The sequence below is a fragment of the Patagioenas fasciata genome, chromosome 21 (genome assembly GCF_037038585.1).
Source record: "Patagioenas fasciata isolate bPatFas1 chromosome 21, bPatFas1.hap1, whole genome shotgun sequence".
Classification (NCBI taxonomy): Eukaryota; Metazoa; Chordata; class Aves; order Columbiformes; family Columbidae; genus Patagioenas; species Patagioenas fasciata.
In genome coordinates this window covers 7,282,731-7,299,869 of record NC_092540.1, presented here as the reverse complement: position 1 = coordinate 7,299,869, position 17,139 = coordinate 7,282,731, and the positions used below count along the sequence as shown (strand labels likewise).

At 47.4% G+C, this 17,139-nt stretch overlaps 1 pseudogene; it reads left to right on the top strand.

Annotated features, from left to right (window-relative positions):
* Positions 1-2,595: 2,595 nt before the first annotated feature.
* LOC136110725 (ral guanine nucleotide dissociation stimulator-like 1) lies at positions 2,596-13,959 on the top strand (annotated as a pseudogene).
* Positions 13,960-17,139: the final 3,180 nt, after the last annotated feature.

Genomic DNA, 17,139 nt, shown 5'->3' with positions numbered 1-17,139 from the left:
ATCCAAGGGCAGGAATTATGGGTAGCAACTAACCTAGAGAAAGGTGGACTCGCTGTAGGCTCTGCCTCCTGCCCTAGGGGAGAACAGAGGATCTGTTTTACACAAGGTGGTGAGTGGGGCTATTCAGATGGAGGGGGAGTGCAAGATCAGTAGAAGGAGGAGTTAGTTAAGAGTGCCACTCAGGAATTAAAAGGAAAGCAAGAGCAACAGCAATTGGTACAGAACAGCAGTGATTGGTATGAGGAAATAAGGCAAAAAGACAAAGGATTACAATTACCGACAGCAGGGAAAAACCTGTTTATAGATCTTATGGAAAAGACAGCCCGAGAATTAAATGTCACCTCGTGCTGGATATGTGGGGGGTCTCAAATGACTGAATACGTTGGACGAACCCCTTGTCAGTTAGCGTTGAGGGCAAATTCGTCAAGTACCTCTATTCCTCCCACTTGGTGGCCAGGTCCACCTAATGGATATTGGTCTCGAAACTGTAGCCTGGTGGAAGAAAATAGGGTTCGTGATAGTATGTGCATTTCTGCGTTTACTGTTTGTGCCATGCATGATCCCGTGCTTTATTCAGTTACTACATTCAGCAGTCCAAGGCATGCAAATCTCAGCCATGCCTATCGATCCTGAAATGGCAGCAAAAGGAACGGGGTATAAATTAATGATTTTAGGCAGGTGCTGGCTAACTTTGAAGTCAAAGCACGAATCAATGGGATAAAAAGCAAAAAGGGGAACTGTGAGAAATGCAGCTGTGGTTCGTGCTGAGAAGATGTTTAATGTTTACAGATATAACCAAATGGGGCACGGGCTCTGAACCTGGAAAAGGAAAAGGTGGTGAAGTTCTATGTAAAAAGTTAGGAAACTTGTTTATGAAGTTATATTGATAGAGGGAAATAACATTTTAAAGGGTTAACCAACTACATAATAAGAGCCTACTAACGAACTAACACTTTAAGCCACAGAATGAATATCTAGTTCAGAACTGTATGTAAGCAATTGTGCTAGGAATCTTTAAGGGGCCAGGAGTAAAATCCCAGCGCGTGGTGCGTGTGCGTGAAGCAGCTCCGGGAGCGCTCGCCCCGGGCTCTGCCGCAGCACACGTTGTGTTCCACGCACAGTCTGATGCCCACGCTCCCGGCTCGGTCCGTCTGTCCCGCTCCCGGCGCCTTGTCCGGCTGAGCAAGGGCTCGGACTGCGGGCGGGCTGAGGGCGGGGCAAGGGGGCGCGCGCGGAGCGGCGGCGAGCTGCGATTGGCCGGCTGCGGGCGGCGCGTGCCGCCGCGAGGCCGCGTCCGGTCGCCGTGGTGCCGGCGGAGCCGTCGCCGCCGTTGGCGTGGGGGCGAGCGGTCGGTGCGAGAGAGAGCGGGAGTGCGGGGCTGGCGGAGCCGGCAGCAGCCCTGCCTGCGGACGCGGACACAGCGCCATGTGCGGGATCGGCTGCGGGCCCTGCTGCGGACGGGTATGAGCGAGCCGGGCCCCGCCGCCCGCCCTCCCTCCCCAGGTAAATTGTCCCTTTAGTGCTAAAAAATGTAATAGTTCTTTTTGCAGTTTCACTTCATAAAAGGGATTTGTGTAATGCTTTCTCATTTCTTAAAAGGCATGGCTAAAAAAAAGAGATTAAATTTGAAATATAGTGTGATATATCACACTGAGGAAGGAAAACCATGAGCCAGCACTGGGCCCTTGTGGCCAGGAAGCCAATGATACCCGGGGTGGGTTAGAAGGGGGTGGTCAGTAGGTCAGAGAGGTTTTCCTGCCCCTCTACTCTGCCCTGGGGAGACCGCACCTGGAATATTGTGTCCAGTTGTGGCCCCTCAGCTCCAGAAGGACAGGGAACTGCTGGAGAGAGTCCAGCGCAGCCACCAAGATGCTGAAGGGAGTGGAGCATCTCCCGTGTGAGGAAAGGCTGAGGGAGCTGGGGCTCTGGAGCTGGAGAAGAGGAGACTGAGGGGTGACCTCATTAATGTTTATAAATATGTAAAGGGTGAGTGTCAGGAGGATGGAGCCAGGCTCTTCTTGGTGAAAACCAGTGACAGGACAAGGGGCAACGGGTACAAACTGAGATACAAAAGGTTCCTCTTAAATTTGACAAGAAACTTCTTCATGGTGAGGGTGTCAGAGCCTGGCCCAGGCTGCCCATGGGGGTTGTGGAGTCTCCTTCTCTGCAGACATTCAAACCCGCCTGGACACCTTCCTGTGGAACCTCAGCTGGGTGTTCCTGCTCCTGGATGAGCTTTCCAGGTCCCTTCCAACCCCTGACATTCTGGGATTCTGGGATTCTGTGAAAGGGTTATTAGACATTGGAACAGGCTGCCCATGGCAGCGGTGGAGTCACCATCCCTGGAGGGGTTTAAAAGGCACATAGATGAGGTCCTGAGGGACATGGGGCAGTGCCAGGGGTGGGTTGACGGTTGCACTCGATGGTCTCTTCCAACCAAAATGTTTCTATGATCCTATCTATTTTTTGCATTGTAATAGTGTCTGAATTTCAGGGTTCATGTGATCTTGTCCTGGTACTTTTGCAAGGACATTAAAAGTAAATGTGTTGCTATCTGCAATTCAAAACTGTTTTTCCGTTGTTTTCTAACAGGCTCGGAACTTCCCCTTTCGGAACCTGTCTCTTTGGAGATGCTGGAGAAGACCAAGGAGGAGGACACCCAGGCAGAAGAGACACGAGGAAGATGTGGAGTCTCTGCACAGCCTTGAGGAGACTCTGACCAAGCCAACCAAGGAAGAAGTGGAGAGCCCAGAGTGTACTGAGGAGCCTCCAGAGCGCGTTGAGGAGACTCCAGAGCGCATTGAGCAGACTCTAAGCGAGACAAGAGAGGAAGATGTGGAGACTACAAGCAAGGTATCAGACAAAGACGCAGAGACTCCAGAGCGCGTTGAGAACGGTCTAAGCAAGGCAACAGAGGAAGACACAGAGACTGCAGAGTGCACAGAGGAGACTCCAAGCGAGCCAACTGAAGAAGACGTGGAGACTCCACAGAGCCTGGAAGAAAATGTGAGGAACCAACCTGGGGAAGATGTGGAGGTTCCACAGAGCGTTCAAGAGGCAAGTCACTGGTGCACAGACAGTTCTGTATGACTTAGGGATATTTTAGAGTTAAAAGAGGTAAAAAAAACCAGAAAAGTAACCCCCAAAAAAACCCCAAACCCCAGCTTCCCCAAACCAGGATTTGGTTGCACTGCACTCAAATCCTTTCTAATTGAGTTGTTGCTGTGCTTAAGGCTATGGTAGTCAGTAAAGCCCTGAAACTTTAATTATTCAAGTGGTATGTATGAAGAAAAAGCATTATGTGGTTGCAGGGGGACCAGTATATGTATTTCTGAAGTTAATTGTTACATCTATTTTCAATTCTCTAGTGCTTTGCTCCTCAACATGTATCAGCATGTTAATACAGCGGCTGTTAGTGGTGGGGTTCAGGAGATCTGGACTCTCTGGTTTAATTCTTACCTCTTTCATTGACTCGTGCAGTAAGTTGTGCACTCAGCTCCTCTCTGCTTTCAGTTAAAAGCCCAAAAAGGCCCAGGTAACTGAAGGCAGCTAAAAAGTGGCAACTGAAGTGAGCGTTGTTGAGGTGTTGTGAGATCCTGGTGCTGGCATGCTGGTGTCTGCAGCCTGCGCTTGTGCAGGGACCATGTTCCTTTCTCTCTGACTTGTTTCTCTTGGCCCTTTTCCTGGCAGAGCACAACTGAGGATGGAGCTGAAGACGCACAAGAAGGAGCTGTTGACTGCGACAGCCTGAGAAGAGCGCAGATCCAGCAGACTGACAGCGAAGGAGCAAGATGGCTCGGGGTAAGTAAAGCTGGCATGGTGGCCAAGCCCCCAGCTGATCAAAGTGTCCTCACTTCATTGCAATCGGTGCAGCTGTGGCAGTTTGAGCCAGAGGGTCAGGAGGTGGGTAGAACTTTCATGTTATGTTGCGATGTTTCTACATTTTCTTCAGGATCCAAGGCAATAATATAAGAACTTGCTTTGGTGTAGTGTCCAGGTTGGTAGTATAGAGACTTTGAGTGGCAGATTTCCCATCTCTGCCTCCTGTTTTTACCGGGAGAAATAGCAGAAAGTATTTTTGACCTCCTGTACATTTTCCAGCTGATGGGAAGAGTTCTTAGTGATGCTGCATTTGTAGAGTGATTTGGAGGCTTTTCAGCTGAAAAGCGTTGGCTGGTAGTGGATGTGTCTGAGAGAAATGCAGCTCTAACTGAAAATTTCATAGAACCCGTGTTGAAAGGAATACAACTGTTTTTGTTCATTTTGAGTGAGTTGGGCTTTATTACCAATTCCTTTAAGTACTGAGAAGCTTGAAACCTTGCTTAGTATTTTCTTGTAGAGGTTGGAGTAAGTGAAGGAACTTAGATCTTTCATGCTGCAAGAAGTCTGAGAAACCTTTCTTAAACTTCTGGATGCTAAGAAAGCATCCGGGGTTTTTGAATGGTTGGCCCTGTTATGAGAGAATGGTCAGTTTCAAAGGCAACCAGGAGATTACAGCTTAAGCACTGGAAACACTTGCCTGTTTCAATAAGAAATGTCTTGATTGTCCTCCAGTATTTGATACAGCATTTGGTGTTTGGAGAGCCCAAACCGACAAAATTGTTTAGTAACTAGAGATGGACTATTCCTGTGAAAAGGTGGAATGGAATCTGTGTTTCGTTGTGCAAGCTCTGTCGGGGCTCTGGCTTCTGTCTGAGTTTTGTGCTTTGTCTTTGTTTCCACTTTGTAGGCTGAAGGGGACCAGTTACCTGCAGGACACACTGTCAGCCCGGATGAGATGTGCAACAGCAGGGCCCTGAAAGCTGGAACTTTGGAAAAGCTGGTGGAGACGCTTCCGACGGCCTTTGCCGATAATGACTTCACATACATCAGCATCTTCCTCTCCACGTACAGGGCCTTTGCTTCCACCAGCACAGTCCTGGAACTGCTCCTGGACAGGTGAGAGCCGGGACAGAATGGAAACTGAGCCGTCATTTATTATACACAACAGGGGGACGTTGACAGAAAAGAATCCTGCAAAATTCAGGATTTCAGCGTAAACACACCATGTGTAAATGCACGTTGCCCACATCCCAAATCTCATTAAAGCTTAAGCGCCAGGTGGGGAAAGTGTGCGTGGTCTGACCGCTAAGGAACCAAACTGGGACGGACACAAGAAAACCAATACAGCTTGTCCCTTAAAAAAAGACCAGTGCACGGGGGATATGTGCAAACCCTTCATCTCTGCCGCAGCTTCCCCAGCCACGGTGGAATTGTCCAGCATGAAGCCCTTGTCTTCATGCCAATTGTATATGAATATGCCAATATCTATATGTTTATGCCAATTGTATATGGATTACGCTGTTTGGGTTGCTCAGTAGAGGTTCCTCTAAACAGCCATCTCATTTTTTCAGATACGGAATCCTGGAGATCTCGGGCTCTGAAGAACATGGAACCCAGAATTCCCCCGGATCCAGCACAGTGCTCAGGACGTAAGTTTGGTTTTGCAGCGCCCAGCGAGCCCCAGTCAGGGTTCGGTGCTGGAGCGGGACGTGGGCAGCAGAGCTGTTGTTTCATTTGACAATTCACAGCCCTGTTTGCTTCAAGGAGCTTGTGTAAAGGCCAAGTATCAGCTGTCTCATAACACATCCAATAATACAACGCAGAGAAAATATGAATGACTGCGCTGGTTTCTCAAGGTGTAATTGAAGAAGCAGCCTTTAGTTTCCTATGAAGTATTATCTTAATAATATTTCTTGCCTAAAAAGAACAAATTAAATTCTGTGCTCACAGAAGTGTCCATACTGCCCTCACGTGGGGGATGAATGTCTCAGTGTTCCTGTTGTTATATTAGGTACAGATCCATGCGATTGCATCAATACCTGCTGCATACAACCCATGTGTTCTCTCTGAATTTGCTCACAGTGCGATGGCATCGATTTTACAAGCCTGGCTCGACCAATGTGCCGACGATTTCCGAGAGCCGCCCGACTACGTGTGTCTGCAGAAGGTGCTGAGTTATCTGAAGAAGAACATGCCCGGCTCTGACCCGGAGAAGAGGGCGCAGAACCTCCTGGAGCAGTTCCAGAAAGAAGAATGGGAGAATGATGGTAAAGTACCTTTCTCTGCTGTCTGTGTGTTCTCCCAGCGTCAAGCCTGACACATCCCCTTATCCAGAGCACAAAGCTTCCTGTGCCGTGAGCCGAAAAGTCGTAAGAGCTCACGTGGTATGTGAATGAGTACTGGAATCAACTTCCAGCCTTAGTAGGCAGACTGAGTTCTACTACATGCATTTTTCTCATGTTACCTGCGTGTTTTTCAGACCCCGTTGGCTCTGGAGCGCATAACGGTAGGACTGGTGTGCAGAAAAGGCCCAGGTTTAGACTTAGTGCTGCGGCAGCCAAGGCTGCCGATCAATTCTGTACAGCCCTGCAGCCCTGAATCCAGCTCTGGTTTAGTGCCGAGTCCAGCCCAGGGCGTCCGGGGGCCTGTCCTGAAGCTGCTGGAGCCACGATTGGTTTCGTATATTTTGCATTACTTTCTCTCCTCATCAGTAGTACTAGCAAAGCACGTTTTAACTTTCCAACTGGTCTCTCTCCCTTCTCCTCCTCTTCCCTTGAAACGTGGACATAAGAGCATTCTCAGCGTAATATTTTGGGGGTATAATTGCAGTCTTGTCTCTTTGCAGTTCAGCTGTTTTTCAGAGTATAGAATGCGTAAATGCTGACAAGCAGATTATCAAAGTTCTACAGTGTTAATAAGGAGTTGTTGTGGGGGGGTTGGTGGGTTTGTTCTTTCCAAAGAATGGTTAGTGAATGGGTTAAGGCACTTCTCAGCTAAGAGACCCTGAACAGCTCAGTTCTCCCTATTTCTTTTTCTTCTACCTTCTCTTTGCCCATTTAATCTTCTGGACCTTCTCTATCTCCCTAAAATATGCAGCACGGTGAGGCCGTTACCCCACGCAGGTCCCTTTGCATGTTCTGTTCTTCTATGTAGTGATTTTCCAAATACCTGCTTTGATTACTTGTTTTCTGTATAAATTCACTGACTCGTGTTTTCCCCGCTGGCCAGACGCGTTCCACAGCCTTTCTCCCTGCACCCCGGACGAGGAAGAGGAACTGGAGATCAGCGGCCCAGAAGAATTCTCGTTGTTCCAAGAAGACCTGGTGGCAGAACAGCTGACATACATGGATGCGGTATGTAGATCATAGGTATTACTTGAAATGCTCGGGGAAAGAGTTCTGGGCTTCTCATTGTTTGTTTGTTTGTTTTTTAACTTATATCGGTGTAAGTCTGTTGTTCCAGAACCGCTCTGTTGCTGGGACACAGAGCGCAGCTCTGCTTGGTTATCCAGACTTGCTTCATTGATTGGGCTTTTCCTTCAGTTCTTCTGAAGGTGTTTGTCTTTTTGTTATACAGTGTGGATGTAGACTGTGTGGCCTCTTTTGCAAAGTTTAGCATTTGACCCCTCAGAAATAGCGTATTTTGACTGTATCTTAGGCTACCTCACCTGAAGATGTAGAAGTACTTTGTAACTGTAGTGCTCCGATTTGGCTTATTTGTATCAATCTCTTTCAAAAGTATCATGATATAGAAATCTTTCCCCCTGGTAATGTAAGTGATAGAAAGGTGTCTTTTATTTTTCCAGGACAGTTTAGCTGACAGTTCTTTTAGGGCGTCAGGCCTAAAGAGTTATACCAAAGTGTATATTTTAAACTGGAGAGAAAACCAATATTTCCCTTTTAATACCATACTGGATTCAGCTGCAGTTTGTACTGTAACCGTGCATTTCTTGCTGTGGGCAGTAGCGCTCCAGGCTGAGTTGGACACCTCTGTTTCCCTCTAGACACTCTTCCAGAACGTTGTGCCCCACCACTGCCTGGGCTGCATCTGGTCCCGAAGGGACAAGAAAGAGAACAAACAGCTGGCACAGAGCATCAGAGCCACCATCTCGCAGTTCAACGCCGTCACCAACTGCGTGCTCAGCACCATCCTGGAGAGCAAAGAATTAAAGACACAGCCAAGAGCGAAGATCTTGGAGAAGTGGATCCGTATCGGACGTGTAAAGCGTTTATTCGCGACTGTTTAACGTTCCTTGTGCGGGTGCCGTGGAGCTGGGAGGGGACAGGGGGGTTGTAGGGGGGAGTGATATTTTTGATGCTCAGTATTTGTAGAGCTGCCCGCTTAGCAGGGAGAATGTGCAGCAAGCAGGACACGGGGCAGACAGAAGAGCACTGACTATTGGTGATGCTGACGTTTAACGCTCCTGTGTTTCTAACCGCTCCTTTCACAGCAATGTAGGATCCTGAACAACTTTTCGTCTCTGAAGGCCATCGTTTCCGCCTTGCAGTCCACCTCGGTTTATCGCCTGAAGAAGACCTGGGCCTGCGTTCCAAAGTAAGGCTGTGCAGTGTGTCACTGGATGTGTTTTGGTGCTTTTATCTGTTCTGTGCCCAACTGTTAACGATTCTTGAGAAAAAAATTGTACCCTGGTCTGATTCAGAGTGCTTACAAACAACTTAAATCATTGAATCTTTTCCTGTACAGGGACACAATGCTGATGTTCGAAGAGCTTTGCGAAATCTTCTCCGACTGTGACAACTTTGCGACGAGCAGGGAGCTGCTGCTGAAGGTGGGAATGAGCTTGAGTTGCCAGGTTGTGATCTCACCCAAAGCCGAGCTCAGCCCTGTTCCTGACCAATGAGCTCCCGTATGCGGTGCTTTGGGGAAGACGGGTCTGTAAATCCCGGCTTTTCTGCTGGGGCGAGAGGTGCCGCACAGCGAGATTTGACGCAGAGGAGTTACGAATGAGCACTTTGGCTTATATACCGCTCTGTGCAGACATGAACCGCTGGCTGAGATACCAAGGATGATGTCGTGAAAGCATCATTTACAAGAGCGCTGTTTGGTGAAGCAGACTAGTTGTGTTTTGTTTGCTTCCACAGGAGTATTCTAATTAGTATAATTATGACTTCTCAGTCAATTAATCCACCATTGCTCTGACCGTTTGCAGGGAGTCACACAAGGCACGGTACCTTACCTGGGTACCTTCCTCACTGACCTCGTCATGCTGGACACAGCCCTTCAGGACTATCTCGAGGTAATTTGGGGCAATTTTTGGAATCCTAAATCTCCTCCCTCCCTTGCAGACACTGTGTCTGCTCCTGCATCTTCCACTGGGTGCTAGTGCAGTTCTTAAAAAGAGAGGAATGTATTTAACAAATAGACTCAGGTACACGAGTGCTGTGGCTTATCCTAGAGCTGGAAACGGGTCTTTGTAGAGGCCTTTGGTCAGGGCAGCTCTGGCCTGTCCCTTGGTGTCGCTACTTCATCCTGTTCATCCTGTTTGTGATCAACTCCAGCCGAGCCTGTGCTCTTCTCCTCCGATCCCTTCTCTGTCCTTCCAACAGGGCGGCCTGATCAATTTTGAGAAGCGGCGAAGGGTAAGTGGAACGGTGACTGTTCTGTGATCGTTAGTGCCTGACGCTCTCTGCTAGAGCGTTCTCTTGGCGAGGCCTGTTGTCTTTGCTGGGCGTATCCAACAGCCGCTCACGTTACTCAGAGGGTGAGGAAGGAACAGTCCCCGGCACGCTGTGAACCTCTGCCGGGCTGTGCGGGGCGGCGCGGGAAGAGAAATTCCTTTTAGATGCGGGCAGCAGGGGAAGAGGAGCCGCAGGGCACTCGCTGCCGCGGGAGTTACGTCTGGGGCACGTTCCCCCCGTTTGGTGTTCACGGGAACACGTTACACGAGCGTGTTCTGTGTGCTGGGAGCGCATCAGACCTGCTGGCGTGAGACCTTTGCTGGCCACAAGATGCAGTCTGTGACCATCTTCCTTGTGCTGCAGTAAATAGTTGTGGGTCAAAGGTGCAGAGAGCGAAGCGGGTACCTGGGACCGAGAAATCAAGGCTGAGCGTTGCCTTCCAGCCTGAGCCTTGTTGGTCAGAGATCAGTAGGAGCGAAGGTGCCGGGGTTTCCTCTGTCCGAGGGCAGTTTGTCCTGGATCTGTTGCTGCGTGTGTTTAGTGTATTAACGAGACTGGCTTGATTTTTCTAATTAGAATTCCTATTTTATTATTTGTTTTCTTAGGAGTTTGAAGTAATCGCACAAATGAAGCTGTTGCAGTCCTCATGTAACAGCTATTGCATGAGAGGAGATGAGAAATTCGTGCAGTGCTTTAGGAGGCAGCGGCATTGAAGTGATGAGGAGAGGTAGGGTCTCAGCCCAGCTGGCGAAGCAGCTTTTCTTCCCCCGCAGGCAGGTTCAGGTTCTCTCAGCCTTGAGCTCTGCGCTGCCAGGAGCTGCTCCCGGAGAGTGGAAATACACACGCACAGAGCTGCGCTCCTCCTCGTGGGGATGAACCCTCTGGGACGTGGGAGTGACCCAGGGCTTCTCAAATATGGCCACTTTGAGATATTTAACTAACGGTATTGCCTGTTCTGCAGTTTTCGTCTGTCACGTGAAATCGAAGGAGCAGCTCCTGACCAGAGCACCGCAGCGGGCAGAGCTCAGAAGAGCGTGGTGAAGAGATTCAGCCTGTGAGTACAACGGGGAGGGGGTTTGGTGTGTGAATATGAACTGGAATAAATCAAACACCAGCTGACAAACCTGGCTGGGGATCCAGAGCACTGCAGTGCTGCGAGGAGACACCGCCAGCTAGAAATACGTATTGCTGTTGTCTCTTTCTATTGGTGTAAGTAGCCAGGAGGGTTATCGACTAAAGACTTCAGAAATAACTCTAAGGTGTCAAACAAAGGAACGATTTTAGTGCTGGATTATAAATTCAATTCAAATTTGCAGCAGCAAAACAGAGCAAATAAGGATAGAGTCTAATTTGCTATACACACACAAACAATAGGCCACTCGAGATAGGAAAACACAACAGCAGGTCAGATTGTTGAAGCAAGTGACAGCTGTGCTCAGCCCAGCTCTGTTGTGCTTTCTTTTCTCCCCTAGGCCGTTCCTGGGCTTGGGGGTGAGCGCCCACAGCACCCCTGTCAACGCGCAGCCCAAACCTGCTCCAGGTGGGAGCTCTGGGGACAGCACCGTCACCATCGTCCCTCCCACCGACACTGCTGAGGAGCCTCAGCACAAGGTAGGGCCCGGGCCCTGTGTTCAGCACAAACAGCCTGTGCGAGGCTGCTGACGCTGCCGGCGGCCCCAGGCGCTTGCCCAAGCCTGTGGATCTTGACTGGAGCGTTGCTGGCAGTGGAATGGAGGGACCTGAGCTCTGGGAAAGGCGATTTTGGGGGGAGGGCTCATGTACATCAGCCCAGCCTAATTCTGGGGCAGGCAGAGCAGCTGAGCAAGTGAGAAGCAGGTGAGGTCAGAGCTCACCAGCCCTGTGGTTTGACCTGCCAGGAACTGCCCAGACCAAGCCTGGGCTGGGCTGGGTTCCGTTCCCAGGGAGCTTTGTCCTGCAGACTCTGCTCTCTTGACCTAAGCTGCCTTAACTGGGTTGCCGAAGCCCTTGTTAAGGCTGTTGTGCTGAAGAGTGTCATCTTTAGCTTTTGGATCTTTGAAATTCAATGGTAATGAATGTGTTTGATCTCGTCTCCCCCCTTGCTGCCATCTGATGACAAGTGCTCCAAGAAGTGCCCCGGCCCCGTGACTCCCGTTCCATCAAAAGAAGTGCCGCCAGTCCTGCCAGTCTACAACCAGCAGAGCGGAGAGAGCTGCGTCATCCGCACCAGCGTAGAAGAGGACAGAAGCGGCAACATCTACAGGAGCATCCTGGTGAGCGGTGGGAACAGCAAAGCGCTGTTACTGTGGGTGGTGTTTTCACCCCAGGTGACTTGAATGGTGCTTTTAGTTTCGGAAACACCTATTCCCCGATCAGACCTCCTTGACAGGGAACGTGACCGATGTTACAAATCAAAACATGTGGAGCAGGGGATGAATGAGAGGTTTGCAAAGAGCATCTCTCAAGGTTTCTGGCCTTGAAATTGAAGCTTGTATTTGATCAACAATGCCAAGGGAAGCACTCTGAGCAAGTGCCGGCTTTGCTGCCCCTGCTCTTCTGCCAGCGCCGGCTGTTGTGTGTCCAGCTCAGCACTGGGGTGTGTGAGCTGTGACACAAGGTGCCCCTTCCCCAGCAAACCCAGCTCCAAGGCCCAGAATCTTTGCAGGACATCGCAGAAAGTGTTTAGCAGGGGAGACTGTGGATTAATGGATGTCTGCAAACAGCAGCTGGGGCAGCTCTTGCTGCGGATTCGATGGCTGCTGAGAACAAGGTCTCACCTCTCCGAGTGGTTGCTCAGGAGAGCAGAGGCTGTGATTTCCTGCTGCATTTCTAGAGCAGTGTCTGTTGTCTTGAACTAACTCCACCCCCATGTGTCGCAAAGAGCGTGTTTTAGCGTCTGGCAGAATCTGCGACTTGGTTACCAAGCGACTCCTTGCAACTCCCTCTTTGCAGCTGAGTAACCAAGAGAAGGCTCCTGCTGTCACCCAGCGAGCCATGGAGAAGCACAACCTGCAGTCTGGCTCGGCTGAGGATTACGAGCTGGTCCAGATCATCTCCGAGGACAAAGGTGGGGAAGCAGAACTCTGCTGCTGCTGCTGCTGGAAGAGCTCTGCTGCATTTTGCCGGCAAGAGTAACATGCGGAGCGACGTCAGAAACGCCATCGCCACGTTGTCCCAGCTGCCGGTGAGAATAAACCCCCAACGCTGAGTGGGGCGCCCATGAACGCTCGCTCTGCTCCCTCTCTTGCGGAGCTGGCGATCCCACCCAAGGCGAACGTGTTCTACGCCATGAGCACCCAGGGCAACTTCGACTGCATCCTGAGAAGAAAAGCTGCAGCACGGGAGGAGCCCGCACTTCATGGGTTGTAATGGCTGAGCTCTGTATAGGATTTACTGTTTATATTATAAGTATGTAAACTTTTTTCCCCCCAGTTTTAGTCTGGAGTTCATATATTTTAATATGTGACCTGTATATAATGTTTGAGCTTTGTATCATATTGAATATTTCTATAACGAGTATATTAACTTTTTTCCAGTTTTTGTCTGCAGTTAATGTATTTTAATACTTGATGTGTTTATCATATTTAATCTTTCCATACTTCTACGGAAACCTTCAATATTATATCATCTTTTTTCTACTGATGTCTGCTTGGAGTTACTATATTTAAATAGCTTAGCTTTATAGAATATTTTAGCTTTGTATAATATTCAGTATTCATAGAATAAGTACGTACACTTTTTTCCACTAATTTCTCCTTGGAGTTAATATATTGAAATGGTTTAGCTGTATCTCGTATTTGAGCTTTATTTAATATTTTTTATTTAACATACTGATATTTAATATTTATGTGATATTTTTATTTAATGTACTAATGTTTAATATTTATTTAATATGTTTATTTAATGTACTAATATTTAATATTTATTTACTATGTACATAGACCTTCCCCAATAATTATTTTCTGGAGTTGATATATTTTATTATTAAATCTTTATATAATATTTGATCCTTGTATAATATTTAATATTTATATGATAAGTATATCAACTTTTTTCAACCCATTTTTGTCTGGAGTTAATGTATTTTAATGTTTCTTCTGTAGATAGTGTTTGAGCTTTATATCACATATCTAGAGATGCATATAAAATAAATAGAGAAACTTTTTTCCACCCTTTTTTTCTGGAGTTAATAGATACTAATAACTGAGCTTTATAGAACACATAATCTTTATTTAATATTTATAGAATAAATACTTGAACTTTTTTCCACCAATTCTTGTCTGGCATTAAAATATTCCAATATTTGATCCCTATGTCATATTCAATCTTTACATGGATGTAACATCTCTATCATAAATACGTCACTTTTTTTCCACTAATTCTTCTCTTGAGTTAATATATATTAAGATTTGAGCTTTTATATCATACATAATCTTTATTTAATACATAATCTTTATTTACATAAGAAATCTGTGAACTTTTTTCCCCCACCAATTCTTGTCTGGCGTTAAAATATTTTAATATTTGATCCTTATGTAGTATTTAGTTTTTATAGATATGTAACATTTCTATAATAAATACGTAACTTTTTTCAACTAATTTTTGTTGGAGTTAATATAGTTTAATATTTGATCTTTATATCATATTTAATCTCTATATATTATTTAATGTTTCTATAAAAATACGTAAACATTTTTCCAGTATTTTTTGATCTGGAGTTACTAGGATTAATATTTAAGCTTTATATAACACATAATCTTTATTTAATATTTATATAATAAATACTTGAACTTTATTCCACCAATTCTCATCTGGAGTTAGTAGATTTTAGTGTTTGATCTCTAGATAATATTTGATCTTTATATGATATTTAATCTTCATATAATATTGAATGTTTCTATAATAAATAGATTAACTTTTGACCACTAATTTGTGTCTGGAGTTAATATATTTTAATGTTTGATTTTGTATTCTATTTAATCTTTAGTTAATATTTAATACTTATATAATACTTATATACTTATATACTTATATACTTTATACTTATATAATACTTATATAATACTTATATAATAAATATGCAAACGTTGTCTGGAGTTAGTAGATTTTAATGTTTGATCTTTAGATCATGTTTGAGCTTTGTATAATATTTAATGTATCTATAATAAATAGATGAACTTTTTAACACTATTTTGTGTCTGGAGCGAATGTATTTAAATATTTGATCTCGTGTAACATTCCATCTCTATATAACCTTTAATGTTTCTATGATAAATACGTCAACTCTTCCCGCTCATCAGTGTCTCGTTCATCTCTTTTCCTCTCTGAGACTGCACCGCGGTCTGAGAGTTTCCACCTTTTCCCCGTTGTCTCCATCACGGCATTTGTTGCTCCTGGCAAAAAGACGACCCCGAATTTAAGCTGCCTCTTGCGTTCTGGTTGTACTTAAACTGCCCGGGGAGCCAGCACACTGTTGTCAGGTTGTCAGGTTCTGGTGACAGCCTTAGAACCGGTGACGTGCACCAACCCTGCCTGTGACCTTGGTGTGAGCAGCTCCACTTGCTCCTCACCCTGGGGAAACTGCTCCTGGCTCCGGGTCTGTCACCCTCGCTGCGGGGTCTGCACCAGCCGGGGCTCCGGGGGCTTTGCTCTCGTGCTCCACAGCAGAGGACAAACCCCACGCTCACAGGAGAACACAATAACTCATGGAGCAGCTGAGCTTCACAGGAAAGGGGAAAAATAGCAGAAAAAGAGCAGAACAGCGGAGAAGGGTTTGCACTGGCTCCTGCCTTCCCAAAACACAGTCAGTGCTGAGCAGGGAAAGCCCGGACAGCACCAGCCCAGGAGCTGAAAGCACAGGCAGAGAACCAGCGCCTGTCGGAGCTGTGGAACCGCTGGGCAGCCACCGGGTCTTGCAGATGGAAATAAATAGAAAAGTGCACCTACACGCACACGTACAGGTGAAAGAACAGTCGGCTCCACTGAGGCCATGAAATGGACACATTCATCTAATTCATTACATTTAGATCCTTAATTATGTCTCTCCCGTCCGTGAAACCTTCAAACCTCTTGTACTATTAATAACTCGCTTCCTAAATCAACTAAAAAAAAAAACCCACGCACCTCAAAACAAACAAACAAATAAAAAAAGCAAAAACCCCAGCTGCAGTGTCAAGTAGTTTTTAATAAATTGCTACTGCTCTGCTTAGGGAAATCAAAGTTAAACAGAACTCTGCAGTGTCTGTCCCTTCCGTCTCCAGCCCCCAGCGGGGAGAACTGTGAGGAACACCAGGGCCGTTTCATGGAGAAACTGCTCCCGTGGGATCACAACGGGTCAGGAGAGGAACGGCTGGGAACCCAGAGCTGTGCTGACACACGTGCTGCTCCTGCCCGCACCGACAGCGGCACCGCGCTGGATGCTCCGCTTCGCAGGCGTCCTGCTGCTGAGGGCCGCGCCAAGCGTCTGCCGCCGTCTGGAGCATCGCCGTGCTGCACCGCGCTTCACACAGATCCGGGTTGCCGCTCGGAAAGCCAGAGCTGAGGAGGAAAGGAGAGGAGCTGTCAGAGAGCGACGCCCCCGCGGCGCAGCCGCTCCGCACGCTCACCACGCAACATGGACGCTGCTCCAGCCTGCGGAGCAGAAGGAACTCGGCTTCCCGGCACAACAGGCGCATTTCCACGGACAGGGACTCCGTGGTAGAGCGACAGAGCTGAACGACCTGCGCTGGCCTTCCCTGCCAGGCCTGCTCCCACCCCATGGAACAGCACACACAGCTGCCATTTTGCACCGGGTTTTATGTATTATCAAACCGGCTGACAGGTAAGAACACATCTTCTTGAGCAGAAAGCACAACATCCGCCAGGAGTTATTAAAAAACAAACACAAGTGAAAGCCCAGGCACACATACCCAACCGTACAGATCTCCAGCAGGTGAGTTTCTCGGTGGGAAGCGCAGAGAACATCCCAGCCAACCCAAGCAGTGCAGGCCGGCATCACCTGCCCTCTGAGAATCGTTTGTTTTTAAAATAATCACCATACTCTGCAGCAAGTACATCAGAACCCATCCAAAAAAAGAGACAAGTTTGCTCCTCACGTGAAAAAATATCCAGACAAGCTGCCTTTCTGTCCTGTAATGCACAATAATTCTGTCGGGGCTGTCGAGAACAGTACGGATGACACCACCAACATCTTGGTAAGTTGCTTTGGTTTGATAAGGATAATGTCAAGCAGTTCGTAACCAAACATTTTAAAGTTCCTGAAAGTCCTAACACTTGGTTTTACGGCCTAATTAAACAGGCCTGCAAACAGGCTGTGAAGCTTTGTTTTCCTGAAGGAATAAGTGGAGGCACAGGGGGTGAAGCAGGACATGACGTGGACCAACTCTTCCCTTTTGCAACCTCCACTCCTGCTGCCAGCTCCCAGGATTTTAGCCACGCCAAGATGGCAGCTCCGGACTGGGAGGCCCGTTCAGATCTGGCAAGTTTTGTGATTTGCAGAGGGGAAGCCAGCGATCCTTTTCTATCACCGTGCGATGAAGGAGATGACCCTACATGGAGCGCTGCTCCAGGGAGCTGGATGGTTTTGGAAACCATTTTGATTCCCTTTGAAAAAACAAACCCAAATACCCAAACACTCACCCGCAGTTTCTCTCAGCGAACAGGGTTATAAAAAGCCTGTGAACCTACGAGGACTAACAGT